A 15,957-nucleotide genomic window follows, 5' to 3' on the forward strand; every position below is an offset into this window, starting at 1 on the left:
TAAATATAATGTAAAGTGGTAGCATGTGATACAAATTATTATAACCTTCTTCTCAACTAGTCTCCACCTACTCCAGCACTAGCCCGTCAGTTAAATTCCTCTTGCCACTAATATTATTAGCCGGTGATTAAATAGCCAAAGTGAAAGAACTGGTTTGGGCAGGGAGTGATGTGTAGCAACAACTACCAAACACATAAATTCCTAATTTCAAGTTGTGTGGACTCAAATGCAGTATTTAAAAACAAAACAAACAAAAGACTGAAACTTTAGGTCTTTATGGAAAAAATCCTACTGACTTTAGTGAGGATTTTATCTGATTAAAGTGTTGAATCAACTAGCATATGCTCAAAACCCCACAGAAATTTAGAGTGCTTAAACACTCTGATGAATCAGGAGTAAGGAAATGAGCAAGGACTTCAGGACTGGCCCAGAGGGATCAGGACAGGAAACTCTAAACTATGGAATTAATTTCTTTAATGTCGTGCCATTTACCTATCATAGATTATGATTCAGTAGTTCCAGTTTAAGCAGTACACAGTAATAAAAGCTAAATTGGGACTTTCAGTTTAAACACTGACCTCAGTATCCTCTGATGTCATGAACTACAGCCACGTTCACGGCTCTTGAAGAAAGTCAGGCACAGTGCTCGTTTAAACACAGACATTGAAACTGTTTTTTTTAAATGTTGAGGATTTTATCATCTCACAGAAGACATTTGGAGGGTGGAAAATGTATCTTTCTGCTGTCTGAAGAAAAAATGAAGTCTGGTTAGTATATACTGTTAAGCAATAGTAGTCACTCCCTTTTAAGCAGACGAATTTTCAGCACTGTTTGTTTTTCACTTATTTTCTTATATGTGATTGTCAAGGGTTTTACACTGCTGAATAAACTGCGGGCCTTAAGTGCAAAGCAAACAAACCAGCCTTTCCATGGCAAACAAAAATCAAATTACAGAGGACCAGCCCTGTTGTACCTCTGCAAAGTGCATCAGTCTTTAAGGCAAAGGTCATCTGGTGACAGAGGAGCAGCCTGTTCCAGTTGGGGTGGTAGTGAAGAACCTGAATGGCAGCACCTCCCTCCCTCCCTCCTGCAGAAGTCTTCATCATTGCTGAGGGATAGTTAAGCCATGTGAATTAGCCAAATGGAAGAGGAAAGGGGTAATTATCAGTCTGTATATTAATCTGTGAAATAAATTAGTCTTTCCAGTGTTAAAATACTGTGGGATAAGTCTGATGGAGAGTGAATTAAAGTTCAGCTCCTGCATCCAGTCTGTAATGAGAACTAGAAACACCCAGCATAGAAGGAACTGTACATTAGAGTGAAGTTCAGCTACTGCAGAGGATTTAGAGGGTATCAATGTCCAATTCTAGGCACTTACACTGATAAAAGAGGTTCAAGTCTATGAGAGACAGAGGCCAATTAGAAGCCAAATAAAAATGTATCTAAAACAGTGATTAGAAGTCTGTGGTATACCTGAATTTCTCCCTTTCTCCACCACCACTCCAAAGATTACTCTTCAATAATTCAAGATTGCAAGGCAGGAGTCATTGTCTGCTCCAGAGTCAGACTGGATCCTCAGGTGAGGGCAGGAATTAGTGCGTCTGCTTGCTCTGCTTTTTTTCTTTTAAAAGACAAGCAACTGAAAGCATCACCCAGGAAGAGGAAGCTCAGGATTTTACCATCTTTCAGCCTGAGGAAGTCCAAGCTCAAAGCTTTTATATCTCAAGTGCCTCAACCACTAGGGCTGTTGTCACATCCTGAGTTAACTTGCTGCTGTCCTAGCAAGTGCATTTCGGGATGAGTATCAGGACCCTACAGACTCAGCAGCCACTTTTTCCTAGTAGTAGGCCTGCTGCACTCAAGGCTAAGTCTACTGTGACCTTGGATCAGACAGCTGGGTGGGACAGAGGTGTAAAGCACCTCAATGGGACCCTAATCCTCTTGGCTTGGGAGCTGCATTTCAGCCCCAGCTGTTGGCCCAGCTTCTTGTTGGAGCTGCATGGACAGCATGTTTGTGCCTGGCCATAAAGCCACCAGTCCTGGGCCTGACCTCAGATTCAACCTGTCTCATCCCTTTAGACTGGTCTGATGATCTGGACTTATGGTTGAACATGGTCACTGTTGCCAGACCTGCTTTGCTGGTTAGGGTGCTGTGGGATGGAGCTGTGTCAGGGAGGGCACTGCCCTACCAACTTCACCGTCACCCTTGGCTGCCAGCTCAGCTGATTTTACAGAGCAATCCCCTCTTGCAGCTGTCTGACACTCAGTGTGTGGTTAAAAGGTTGTTATATTTATGGCAGATTTGTCCATATTGTCTGTCTTAGTTTAATCAGCTTCATATATCTGAGTGACTGCTCCATTAATAACCTCTGCTTCCAAAAGGTGTGGGGTACATTGCTTTATACATGCACTATAGCCTATTATGAGGCTTAATTCAAAACAAATGTATATATCTAACATGTCATGTATAGATGTAAAATATGGATAGCTTACAATTTGCATCTTAAAAAGTATTTAGAAATACATAATAAAGAAAATATGTGAGGTTTAATACCTACAGTAATAGGTATAATAATAGAATATAATACTGTGAGGTTAGGTGTCAAAGCAGGAAGCATTGCAACATCTAGATTTTCTTTGGTCCTCAAGAAAGAGACTAGAGATGCACAGTTAGAGTTAGAATGAGGCCTGAGAAACTCAACACAGTGTGTGTGGAAACCATCCAGGCCTATTTCCCCTTCTCCAAGAGGGACAGGAAGAGGATTCACACATTTAAGTCTCATCTTTCAATTACAATTTATATACTGTCCTGGAGATTCACTGCCTTCTTCAAAGGCTGGTGTCTAAACACTTTCTCTGAATCAGATATGGGCTGCTGCTGCTTTTAAAACAAGCGGAAGAAAAAAAAGGGTTTCTAAGCTGATAATCCTCTTTTCAAGCAATACATAAGTTTATCATATACACAACAACTGAGATACCCAGTTTCAAATTCACCTTATGCTTTGAGAGTTCAGCAGTATACCCCATTTCTTCTAGACCTACAAGCCAAACATATACTTGTGTACACAGTTTTCCTGCACAGTTTACATACAAAAGCTTACAAGGTGTCTGGGTTGTTGTGGCTCAGAGACTGCTTCGCTGTGTAGAAAATAATTTTTTACTGTAGTAGTTGGAAAACATAAACATGAATTTGTATCTGTAATTTCGTGGTTAAAGACTTTATGAAGGAGGGAATGACTCTGGGGCTTGTTTGAGTTCCAAAAGATTCTTTATTACTTGGATTTAGGCCTGCACATTCTTCAGAAATCCTATTTTTAAATGTTTTTTACTTATTCTGGCTATTTTTTCCCTTATTATTTGTGTAGCCATACTTCAAGGAGTTCTGTTACAAATTCCTTTAAAGCATAACAGTTTATCTCCCTGTATATGCCTGAGCATAGCAGAACCAGGCTACCAGATGTGCTGTTTTTCTCTGGGTGTTTGTAGGAATGACTGAAGGTCTGGGTGCTGGAAGTTTGATTCAGTTGCTTGAGCTTTTTGTCTGCCACTCAAGGAGGCAGGAACATCTTCATGGGGCTGTCAGACGTGGCACAACACCTAGAGGAGGCCTGTACTTCTCCAGACTGGTGGCTGGAGGCCAGCTGGGAATTCTAAATGGCAGTAGACTTAGAGGTGAGAGCTGACACCTGGAGGTATGTTTCAGGTTCAGAGACATAATTTTAGGTATCTACTTGTAGGTCTTTATAGGTCAGATAAGCTTCCATTATCATCAAGGGAGATGAAGATCTCAATTTAATTGCCGAGAGAGGCATTTCAGATGCCCAAGGTAGTTTTCAGATTGCCCCAGATACCTCTTTTCTGGTTTTCTGGAATGGCAGCTAGAGGCTCAGTCAACTCTAAAGTAGTGGTGTATCTGCCAGTTCCAGAAAGGCCATACCCTTCTTTGTCTCAGATGGGACTAGGTGACTGTGTGCAGGCACCTGAACTGGGTTCCAAGTCAGTACTGTGCTTAGAGTGAACAGATTTATTCAGTTGGTGAGATGAATAAATCTCCATAAGGTGAGCTCAAAACATCCTAAACTCCATAACTGAACAACAAAATTGAAAGCACAACTGTCTCTTCTATTGTAAAATTACTTACTATCCTTCTGGGCTCTGTACACCTTACTCTCCACCTATACTCTCAATAAAGCATCTAAGACTATTACCTTCCCACCAGTATTTTGTACATCCCAGTTTAGCCCCTCTTCTCCAAGAGTAAATTACAACAATCTACAGGATCCTGTCTTTCTCCCTCCCTCCCTTGCTCCCAACTCTCTCACACTGTACCCTGCCTTGGGGTTACTTTGTTCCTTTTACCCACACTGACCCTCAGAGTTCTTTGCATCCTATGCTGCTCTCTATGCCATGGCTTTAAGGTCTCACTCATATGACCTTCACTTTGTGTACCAAAGCCAGGGAGTTGTTGATTTTCCTTATAAAGAGAGGGCAGAAATACATCACCACTATCTTTTCCCCACTTTTTCTTCTCTGAAAAGAGGACACAATATTAGTCCTATATTTAAACATCTTCTTTTTGTATTTTGTATCAGACTGCTGAAGTACAGATGGTTATAAGCAGTTCACTAGTGTATATTCCTTGAGTGCTTATTCTGTTAATTATTCACCTTAATATTTCTTGGCTCTTCTTACTGAATGGGACCTCACAGGATTTCCATTTTTGGGGTATCAAATACAAAATTCAGTCAGTAACTGAGGGTTTTACAGGGTGTAATACTGCATTTGAGGAGTTTATTAAAGGTTTCAAGGAGGGAAAAGGAAGGCTTCATTCAGAAGCAAACTGTGTTTGCTTATCCAGCAGGATATATTTACTAATAATGTTGAGGTGACTTTGGAGGTGCATGTGTTAAAATGAGCAATGGACAAGCAAAGGTTTGCCTGCAATATTGATTTTACATTGAGAGGGATGATCATGACAAATCTAAATGCAATTTGACATAAATAGGTTGAAGTTAGGATATTTAGGACCCACAGAGACCTTGATTTCTCTCCTACATGTATATGAACATGTGTCATGTATGTGAGCTACCCATCAATACATTTCACTTTGAACATTTTGCCTAGTGAAAATTCAGGATGTCTACAGCTGATGTAAAAGTCAGCAGCTATAAAGGGTTAAGCCTTACTGCGTGGGGTTTTTTCTCATCCAGAGACTGAGGCTAAGGCAAGGAGGGAAGCTATAAATATGTAAGATTTAGAATTTAGCACTGTTGCCTATCAAGACCTCCATTTTTGGCATTAAATTCAGTCTTTTTCTGGGCTGACAGGCAAAGCAAGTTCTGTTGCTCTCTTAAAAGCAGGATAAGAGATCATGTGACTTTTGCTTTTGTAAAAATAGCTGTTATTGCAAAATCAATTTTTTCCTTTGTCTGCTGTTTATACTGTTTAAACAAAGCTTATGAAGCGTTGTAAAATAAGGTACCCAAATGTCATCTTCCTTTCTGTCTGACAAGCATCCTTCATTGCATAATCATGGATCTTAACCTAGGCTGTCTGAGAGACTGGCAATCTAAACCCCGATCCAGTCTGGAAGGTTGGAGGAAATGCTCTGGTTTTGGATTTGTCTACTAAATTTATGAGGTTTTTGCTGAACTGCAGTATTTGTTCTTTGACCTTTATAAAGTGCCTTATTTGCTTGTGAACTTATTTTAAACCATTAAACTGGTCTAAAAATCCTATGCAGATTTTTTCTTGCTATTGTTTTCAATCATATAGGGAAATCTAGTCTATCCTATTCTTCCTAGACAGGGAAGGAAAAGGTAGACTCCACTGTGAATTTGCTTCTTCTGGACTTTGCAGAACTGAAGTCAGTTCCCAATGTGACCACAAGCTTCTACTACAATTTAAGTGAGTGATTTGACACTAGACCACAAAGGGCAGAGAAAGTAATGCTGTTGGGCTGAGGTGACCAAGATCCAGATTTTTAGTTGTATGTCTGAGCTGCCACTTTGGAAAATACCACTCTAAGCAGAAAGATACCTAAACTATCCAACAGGAAACAATATCTGACAAAAGGACAACTACCATATGAATGATGAGAACTGAGTCATGCCCTCGAATTGAAGTGTCCCTGATTTCAATTAAAAACTCTGGCTGCTAATTCTGTGGCAGAGCATTTTTATGCTCTTCAGCTCAACAAGTATGGCACTTCTACCCAAACAGACACTTTCAACAGTGAGGCTGATAGACACCTGTCCTATACTGTCCTCTCATCTGGAGGTTATAAAAGGCAATACATGAATGCACATTTCCCCTATGGGTAAAATCCACACAGATGAAAGGAGAAGGGTGACACAGCCACTGTCACTCTTGTTTTATGCAGGATTCTCTCTACCAGGACACCTCAGGGAATGCTTACTGAATTGAGCTTGGGAAGTCACATCAAAGAGGAAAGTCTACACTTTGAATCCTGATAGGTCTAGGACAGATATTCTGTGAAGTCAAGTTTAAGATTGCTTTAGACTTGTCCATAAAAATAAAAAAAATACCAAGAAAAGTTTTTTGCGGCAAAATTTTTCTCCCTTTTAAATTTTCCAGCCAATTATCTTGCTGTTTCCCTTCACAATTATGATTTCTACAGCAGCCAATAGACTACCAGCCAAGACATTTTTTTCTCAGGGTGATGCCAGAACCTCCTGCAATGGAAAAGGCAGATGTTTCATGCAATTTGACTCAATTTTGTTAAATATGAGATAAAGATTCTCCCATAGACCTGGAAATAATGGGTTCCTTGTTAAGCATCAGGTGCTATGACTGTCCTAGTTCACCTCTACAAATTCAACTCTAGGACAGACAAACACGTCTAGGGACCTAAGCATAATAAGTACAGAGGAACAGAATGCAAATGTCTGAAGCAAAAGGTTCTTGTTATTCTACTTAACCTAAGAGACAGGCTGTAGCAATCAGGAGTAATTGAAGAGTGAGGATGGCCTTTCAAGGATACCTATTTTGAGAGTACTAAGGCAGCACAGCCTGAAGTCAAATATAGGGTCAATTTAGGAAAATGGTCATTGTCAAAACAAAAATGTCACTTAGTTTAAATGAAAGCTTGACATTTCTACATTTCCTATGGAAGAAACAGGAAACAGGTAAACTTTTTGGTTAAGTTCCAGGAATTCTGCAGTTAATTCAAACTGTTGGTGGCTCTGGGACTTTTCTTCAGTGTTGCAAAAGACTGCAGGGTTCCAGAAGACTGGAAAACCCAACATAGCCTCTCAGGGCAGAGCTGAAAATCTAAAACTTGGGTTCCACAACTTATGATAGAGGTCACCAAATGTCCAGGCCTCTCCCTCAGTGCAAGACTGAAGTTCTCATTAGTGTTAGAAATTTTAGGCTCTGAGGACAACAGTACAGAGTTTAGGAATCCAGATCTATTTGCACAATAGAGCTATCTTGAGTTCACAGAACAGGGAAGACCCAGGTCCTTATTATTCTACCAAGCAGGAAACTAGGAGGAGTTTTTTTTTGTGAGAATTCAGAGTTTTGGTTTTGATTCATATAAATTGAGATTATATAATGGAAGTCTGCTTCTCCAGAACTTACAGTTACTCAACAGAATAAAATAACATATCAGTGAATGTGATTGCTACGTTATCTTTGCAAACTCCTCCTCCTGGATCAGCTGGTTTTTTTCTTGCCTACTTTCTATTCTGAGCTTCTGTGCGGTTGCTTTATAGTGTTAAATAGTAGTCTTCTGACAGCACTGAGCTTCAGAATCCACATTGAAGGAGGCAATTCCTCTCCCCAGATGCAGGTTCAAGACTGAAGGAGAGGTGGAGCTCTTGTTTATGGGCATGAAATGTGTGGCCTAAATCTTGTGTGTGTCCTCCGGTAGGAAACCAAATCAGAGAGCTCATCACTTTGTCTGCAGATGCCGGAAGATAAAAGGATATGTACGCTAGTTTGCTTCTGTAATTTATCTGGTGAGAATAAATTTGCACCTGCAAATTGAACAAAAAGGCTGCCACTGATCCACAGCAACTAGAGCAGGATAGTATTCTTGCAAGTGCAGAAGATTCTTCTAGAATCTGTCCTTATATTGTCTTCCCCACAAGGTGTTTGCATCTCCTTTCAGTCCTTGAGTCTTACAAATCATGCTGTGTAGTTATGACATCAGCATCAATCTTGGTTTCCCTTTGACTCCATTCCGAAAGGATCACTGTGAACGAGAAGAGCACCCTCTTAGCTCTCCAAATGAGTGGGCACATCTCAGTTACTAAAACAATACTGTCCCAAGGAGGAAATGACAAACTCATTCTAAGATATGACCCAGTGAAGAGTCTCACTTGTGTTTTGTGCTGCACTGTTTCCTTTGAATAAAATATGTAAATGCTTTCTTAAAATGTTTCCAAGAAGATATATGTTTTACTTGGAATAGTAAGAAGTCACACTGAGCCACAAACTATGAAATTGAGGAAAGCAATCCATTCCATCCCCTGCAAAAGACACTGAATTGTCCTTTCTATTCAAATGATGGGATGAAGAAACAAATAGTCTGCTTTTATTCCTTAGCAATGAGTTTGAAAGAGAAACAGCAACATTTTGATTTTGATTTTAATACTTTCTGTATTTCAATGTCTAAATTAAAATTTCCCTTGCTAGAGCTCAAGCTAAGAAGCGATTTTAAAGTTTTCAACTTACAAACTTAATAATCAGAAGTCCTGGCAGAAGGATGTGAGGTTTTTCTTCTGAGGGATGCATGATTTATAGTGCACAATCTGGCTCACAGCAGGAACAATGGGATCATTGCCATTTTCTCTAAAGCTGCAATTCTCTTCCTATTCATGTTGTAGTTCAGCTGAGGAATATTTAGACTAGAGTGGTAAATGTTTGGGTATTAAGACCCTCTTAGGAAAAAAATGCATAAAGGACATTTAGAGAACATTTAGAGAACTAACATTTAAAGAAATTATTTATATAACAATAGACCAAGAGGTCCTTGCCAAAATATAGACTAATTGTGCCAGACATGTGCATACAATAAAAAAGTTTGTAATCTGGAGGAGAGGTGTAAAGGGTTTTCAAGCTGTATCCAAGACACAGCAAGTAGGGAAAGGTTAACATGCTCTTAATAAACCCATAACTTCCTTCAGAGCTTAATCTATTAAATGCTCTCAGAATAGTACACAATCTGACACTTCACAATTCTATTTAGAGATCTTCATACATTTCAAGAAAGCGCTACTTAATTTTCTAGAGAGCTTGTAAGCATTTCCTTATTTCATGAACACAAAGAAATAAAATTATTTTTCCAAAAGGCTTGTGAGAGAACTTCATACATGAATATCTTGAAATGCAAAATGATCACTTTTTGTGGATACTTAGATTTACAATCTTAATACAAAATTTTACAGAACATACTTTTAAAAGTTAGATGTAGAACACACTGAGAGTTAATAAGAGAATATTTAACTGTTCAAGGAATAAACAAGGGATCTCAGGAAGCAATTTTTCATACTGATATATCTTTTTATTTGTCATCAGACAATTAGATCTCTGATGTCAAATATTCTGACAACTGTAATTTTAGAAAATCATCAGGCTCTAAGATGCCATTACTGTTGCCATTACTGAAACTTGGTGGGTTAATTCCATGACTGGAGTGTGGCTGTTGATGGCTGCAGGCTGTCTAGGACAGACAGGCAAGGAAGGAGGACCAAAGTGGTTGCCCTCTACACCAAGAGGGGTGTGTGTGATAGAGCAGGAAGAGATCTCTCTGAAGAATAGCCATGGACAGATTGAAAGCTTATGGGTAAGGATCAAGATACTAAGACAACAGAGGGAACCTCATGGCTGGTCTCTCCTACAGCTTGCCTCATCAAGGGAAGCCCATTGGTGAAGCCTCCTTGCTCCAGCTACAGGAGGTATCACACAGGCTCTTGTCCTGCTGGGGGACAGTAACATAGACAGCGGGATCAAGTACACCCCCAGCAAGTTTGCAGATGATACCAAACTGAGTGGCATTGTTGACGTGCCTAAGGAATGGGACTCTGTCCAGAGGGACTCTAACAAGCTCAAGAAGTGGACCCATATGAACCTCACAAAGATCAACGAGGCCACATGCAATGACCCAGCAATGTGCATTTGCAGCCAAAAAAACCAGTCATATTCTGGGCTGCATCCAAAGCAGTGTGGCCAGCAGGGTGAGGGAGGTGATTCTGCCCCTCTGCTCTGCTCTTGTGAAACTCCACCTGCAGTGCTGCATCCAGTTTAGTAGTCCTCAGCACAGGAAAGGTGTGGACCTGTTGGAGTGGGTCCAGAAAATGGTGACAAAACCAATCCGAGAACCACACAGCCACTCACTCATCCTGTCCTAGTGGGATGGGGAAAGAATCAGAAGAATGCAAATGAGAAAACTCTTGGGTTAAGGCAAAGGAAGTTTAATATGAAAAGCAAAAGCCACACATAAAAGCAAAGCAAGGAATTAATTCACCATTTGCCATGGACAGGCAGGTGTTCAGTCATCTCCAGAAAAGCAGTAACAGTTGTGTGTAACAGTTACTTGGGAAGACAAACAACCTCACTCTGACATTCCACCCCTTCCTTCTTCTTCTCCCCACTTTACATACTGAGCATGATGCCATTTGGTCTGGAATATCCCTTGGGGCAGTTGGAGTCAGCTGTTCTGATTGTGTCCTCTCAACCTCTTGTGCACCCCCTTGAGCATCCTCATTGGTGGAATGGGGTGAGGAGCAGAAGAGGCCTTGATTCCATAAACCCTTCTCAGCTATGATGAAAACATCTTTATATTATCAACAGACTTTTCAGCATAAATCCAAAGCACAGCCCCATTCAAGCCACTGTGAAAAAAAAATAACTCTATCTCAGCCAAACCAGCACAATGACCTTTAAAGGTCATGTGCAACCCAAACTATTCTATGAACCTGTAAATGAAATTTGATTACATTGGAGCACTGAAGGTCATCATATATATGTAAGGTGGCCCTTGCATAGAAGTATTCAGATGTTAACAGAAAAACTTCAAACTCATTGACATCAAATTCCCTAAGGTAATTGAAAACATAGTCAGAGTTAGATTATTCCTGTTCATTATTTGGATAGCAACTAACTAAAAAGGCTGGCAAGCTACACCTCTTCCTCTCTGGGCAAAAATAAAGTGAATGCCCTTCCTAGGATCATGTTTATTTTAGTGTCTTCCTTTATTCCAGACATTTATTTTAGCAAAATCAACATGTTGACTATGTCCTAGTGAAGCCTTGATAGTAAATGTGAACACTCTCTGCAACATTATCAGAACAGACAGATTTCTCAGACTCTCATCCTGTCATTAGACAAAAGCCCTCAGCTAGACAATACAACTGCTTGATTTGTGGGAAAGGCAATGGTAAGAGCCGTAAACTGGCATTAAATGGAATCAGAATTGTTTGCTCCTTTTCATCTCATCGAACATACAGACTGTTTGGCTGTGTTTATACTGCTGAGTTGATTCAAGCCTTGAAGCTGAATAGCACTGTGTCCACACTCCACAGGGTCAGCTCCCTGTAAACTGGCTTCTCTCAGTGACAGCTGAAGGGCTCCAAAACAGAGTCAAGGAGAGCAGTAAGAATTAGCCCTGTAACAGTAAGTGTGAATACCTGAGCTCATTACCTGGTCCCCTTTGGTTTGGAGGTGTAGATATTCCCTACAGAAAAAATATCCAGTTGCTGTGAAAACCTGTAAGTGACTGGAGCACCAGTGATAATGCATCCATCTGACCAACTCCTAATGCTGCACAGGACCATTCTCAGGAATCACACCACATGCCTGACAGCATTGTCCAAATGCTTCTTGAGCTCTGTCAGGCTTGGTGCTGTGACCACTTTCCTGGGAAGCCTCTTTCAGTGGGTCTATGGGAGTAGATGTCACAGCCTAGAAAGAAAGCCTAGAAGGAAAGTCTCCTCCGGGAGACTTTCAGGGATATTCATTCTGGAAAAGCAAAGCAGAGACCTGCTTCTCAATACCATGGTCACAGCAATCAGGAATCACAAAGAATTCTGTTGAAAGCTGGGCTTACAAGAATCACATGTATGTTGGTATAGCCTAGGCAGCTTTTCCTGCTTGCACCCAAGAGTTGGTTACCCCTCCTGCATGTATGTATGCACACACACACACACACACACACACACACACACACAGAGCTGGGACACAAAATTCATATACATGGACATACAGATAGAGCTGTGAAATAAAACTAGCACTAGTCCTGTTTGTATAAAACCAGATTGTGCTATGACACTCAGTGTAATATTAAAATGCTGCTAAGAAATCTTCCCAACAATGGAGACATTGATTTGCTGTGGTCCTTTTAAGATGTTGCCCTGGGCTGCTATTGGGAAGCTGCTTTGCAGGCTGCCAGATATGTCTTTTTGTTGTGTAACACCAAGGGTGGCTTAGGACATGAGGCCATCTGAAATACTGGTTAGTCTGGGAGAAGCCAAACCCGACATGAGTCACACTCACACTGTATCTTGGTGCAGTGTGGGGGTGGGACACAGGCACACACTATCTCCTCCTCTCTGCCTACCTCTTTGCAGTCCATAAACAACTAACCTTTCTCCAGATTTAAGCTTGGGGGTGAACTAAACTCAGGTAGCATGAACAGTCAGGAGATAACAGGCACAAAAATCCAGCAGATACCAACAAGATAGTATAGATGTATTTTGTGTTTACTAAATCTGAAGTAATATTTTTCTTTTGTGTTTAATCTTCCATCTGGAGTAACTCAAACTTTTATAGGGGAGTTGGTTAGGTTGGATTGGAATAATTATTTAGGTAGGATTGAAAACTCTGCCTTGATAGCTTGAGTCTAGAGACTAGGAAGATGTAATATTAAAACTCCACCAATAGTAAATTGAACATGCTACTGCAATATATTGATTTCCCTTGATATGCTCACAAGGTGATACGATATTGAAAATACAGCCAATTGTCCCTTAGTGATGGCCAGATTATCTTTGTGGAGGTTAAACCATATCCTAGGCACACAGATGTGTGATCTGGCTGACTGATGGAAACTGTAATCCAAATTCACTGGGCAGAATGTTTGAGCCTATGTATTTTATTAGACTCTTAAACTACCTCTATAACTTTCCTCTATAGGAAACAAGTGGGCTTAGAGGGAATGTGTTTAGGCAGTGACCTGCTGATGGTCTGTACACTTTAACTGGCAGCACAGTTGCACTGGACACATCAGGAATTAGGATGCAGATATCTCAATTTTTCTCATTTTAGGTTTGGCAACACAATTTCTCATTTACTTTTGGAATTCCAGCACTTAAGTTGCTCGGATGAAGGAGAATTGGCTACAAGTGAACAAAGTTTTGTCTACAGGAAGGTGTTCAGTTTGGCCCAAGATATGCCACAGGTGTATATGCATTGGTGATCATCATGTTTGCATGTTATATGCCCTTTTATATCCAAATTTGGTCATCTCAGCTTGATATCTAGTTTTTTTTTTTTTAAACAAAGCACAATATGCCAAGAGGGAAAGTGAAGAAGTCAGTAGACCACTTCCAAGTCCATCTCCAATGGCATGCATGTCACCTAACTTCTACACAGCGCTTATGGCTGAGCTCATCTGTAACCTTTCTTTCAAGTCATTAGAAACAAATAAATATTTTTAGGGACTGATTTATCTTACCTATTTCAGATATATAGGAACAGGTGGATCATATCTTAAAATTGCCTGTTTCTCTCCAGTTGTTATAAAGGAAGCACTTGGCGATGTTCTCATACATAATTTCTTCACATTTACAGCAGATGTACATAGCTTCTAATTCCTCAGTCTACAATGGTGCCATACAATTATTTGTTGCATTTTCTTCACCCTTTCTGTATAAATCCATACACAGCAGAAGAAGTCTATCAAGGCATAGCTCTTGCTCACGTGCAGTTGTCCCCACAGTGGTCAGGCAGTGAAGGGTAGGAGTGCAGACCTCAGTGGGGTGTAGGTGACACGTGGTGGCCCAGGGAAGGGGGGCAGCTTGGGGGCCCTCCTCAGCACACAGCAAACACAGTGGCCATGGACCTGGTGGGACCTGGGCTCTGCTACAGCTGCAGATTTACAACATGGTAAATCTTCGGCTTCTCAGCTGCCAAAGGAAACATGAGCGGCCACAGGAGTCGCGTTCTTTATAGGAAATGAATAAGCACAAAAGGGTCATCTGATACCCCACAGGCTAATGTGTGAGCACTGTCTTATTAAGGACAAAAGAGATCTGAGGAATTGGTAGAGATGTCAAATTTAGTACTCTGGCTTTTAAAAGTATGTTAATAACTCCATCTTCTCTAACACTTCAGATTTTTTCTTCCCCAGAAGAAACAAAAAAAACCCCTCCAGTAACTTTTAGATTCATTTGGTTTAATATATCTTGCATTTTATAGTACCAGAAGGATTTTAAAATGCTGAATTAATTATGGGCCAGATGTTGTATGCAGGGCCAAGCTAAATTGATAGGACTGTTCAGGGCTGCCACAAAGCTGTGTGTTTGTTGTCAGCTCTCAGGAGAAGGGTAACATACCTGACAGCTATGTATCACTGAACAAGAATTTTGACTGAGAAAATCTGTATGATTCTGAGAGTTATATTGTCTTTTAAAGTGTTTTTTGCAAAATTTCTATAAAGGATTTATACTTTGGTATTTAGAAACTGAACTAAGCATTGTCATTGGACTGTTGGATTCACCTCAATTTGCTGCAATGTGCTCTGTTCATTTATTGCTCTTTTTGGGTGCCATTTAAATGCTTTTGTGCTTGGTTAATAAATCATACTTGAGATTTAAAAATCTTTCCAAAAAATGTTCCCTTAAAATGAGTGGGAACTTTGGACCCTGTCCCTAACTTGGACTATTATAATGTTGTACGAATAATTATTCATCTCAGTATATTGAATACTTTATTTCACCTTCTCCCCTTCAAAATTAAGAAGAAAAATAGAATAAAATAAGTGCTTCTGATAAGGATTTAATTGAAACATATTTGTTTTGAATTTGGATTTTTATCAATAGCACAAAATCCAAATTAAAGTATTTTGCAGAGAATAGTCCCACTTTTCAGAATCATCTTGCTTCTACATTCAAAAGAAAAGTGTCTTCCTATGTTTTCTATATTCCTAGCTCCCTGAAGCAAGCCACAAAACTCAAGCTTTTCCTTGGCTTCCCATTTTGCAGAAGACCCCGTGTAAGTGTGCAATCATATTTTCAGCAACATATAATAATATATATAATAGATACATAATTTAGTATATATACACTATAATACTTATTATATATCTTGATATAATAATATAAGAATATTGAAAAGTAGCTTTCATAATGCTCCCCTCCATGTGGTACACATCCCCAATGTTTAAAAAACCCGTAACAGATTCTGAGCTATCAGCATGCTGAATTAGTAGAGACATCTGACTGCTCAAATAGGGTCTGATCTATTTTATCTGACTGTTTTAGAATATAATCATACTTACACAAATTGGATGTAGTGTCTCACGATGATCTCCTTCATTGAAACTTTAAATCAAGATATTTTGTCTTGTTTACAGTTTAATTTACCAATCTTTGGTATGACCAATAGGAAACTTGAAATATGTTTTGGTGGAGCTGCCTGTTTGTGCAAATCCTACTAGCCAACAAAGGCCACTTGAAAAGATAGATGAAAGGATTTTAGTATGTACTTGGAAAAACTGAGCTCAGATGACAGGACCTCAGAAAATAGAGCCGTTAGGTGTTCTTCATGCTGTGCTGGTGTTGGGTTGAAAGGATATTTTTCTTTTGTGTGGGGTCTCTGTTCCTCCATTACTGACAGGTTCAGAACAACTTAGAACTGGTCTCAACATTTTTTTATATCAGATGAGGAATGGAAATGAGCCACTCTCAAAACAATTTCAGCACAATTTTCTGT

The sequence above is a fragment of the Agelaius tricolor genome, unplaced genomic scaffold (assembly GCF_023055355.1).
Source record: "Agelaius tricolor isolate 1412-34295 unplaced genomic scaffold, bAgeTri1.0.p SCAF_9, whole genome shotgun sequence".
NCBI classification, from domain to species: Eukaryota; Metazoa; Chordata; class Aves; order Passeriformes; family Icteridae; genus Agelaius; species Agelaius tricolor.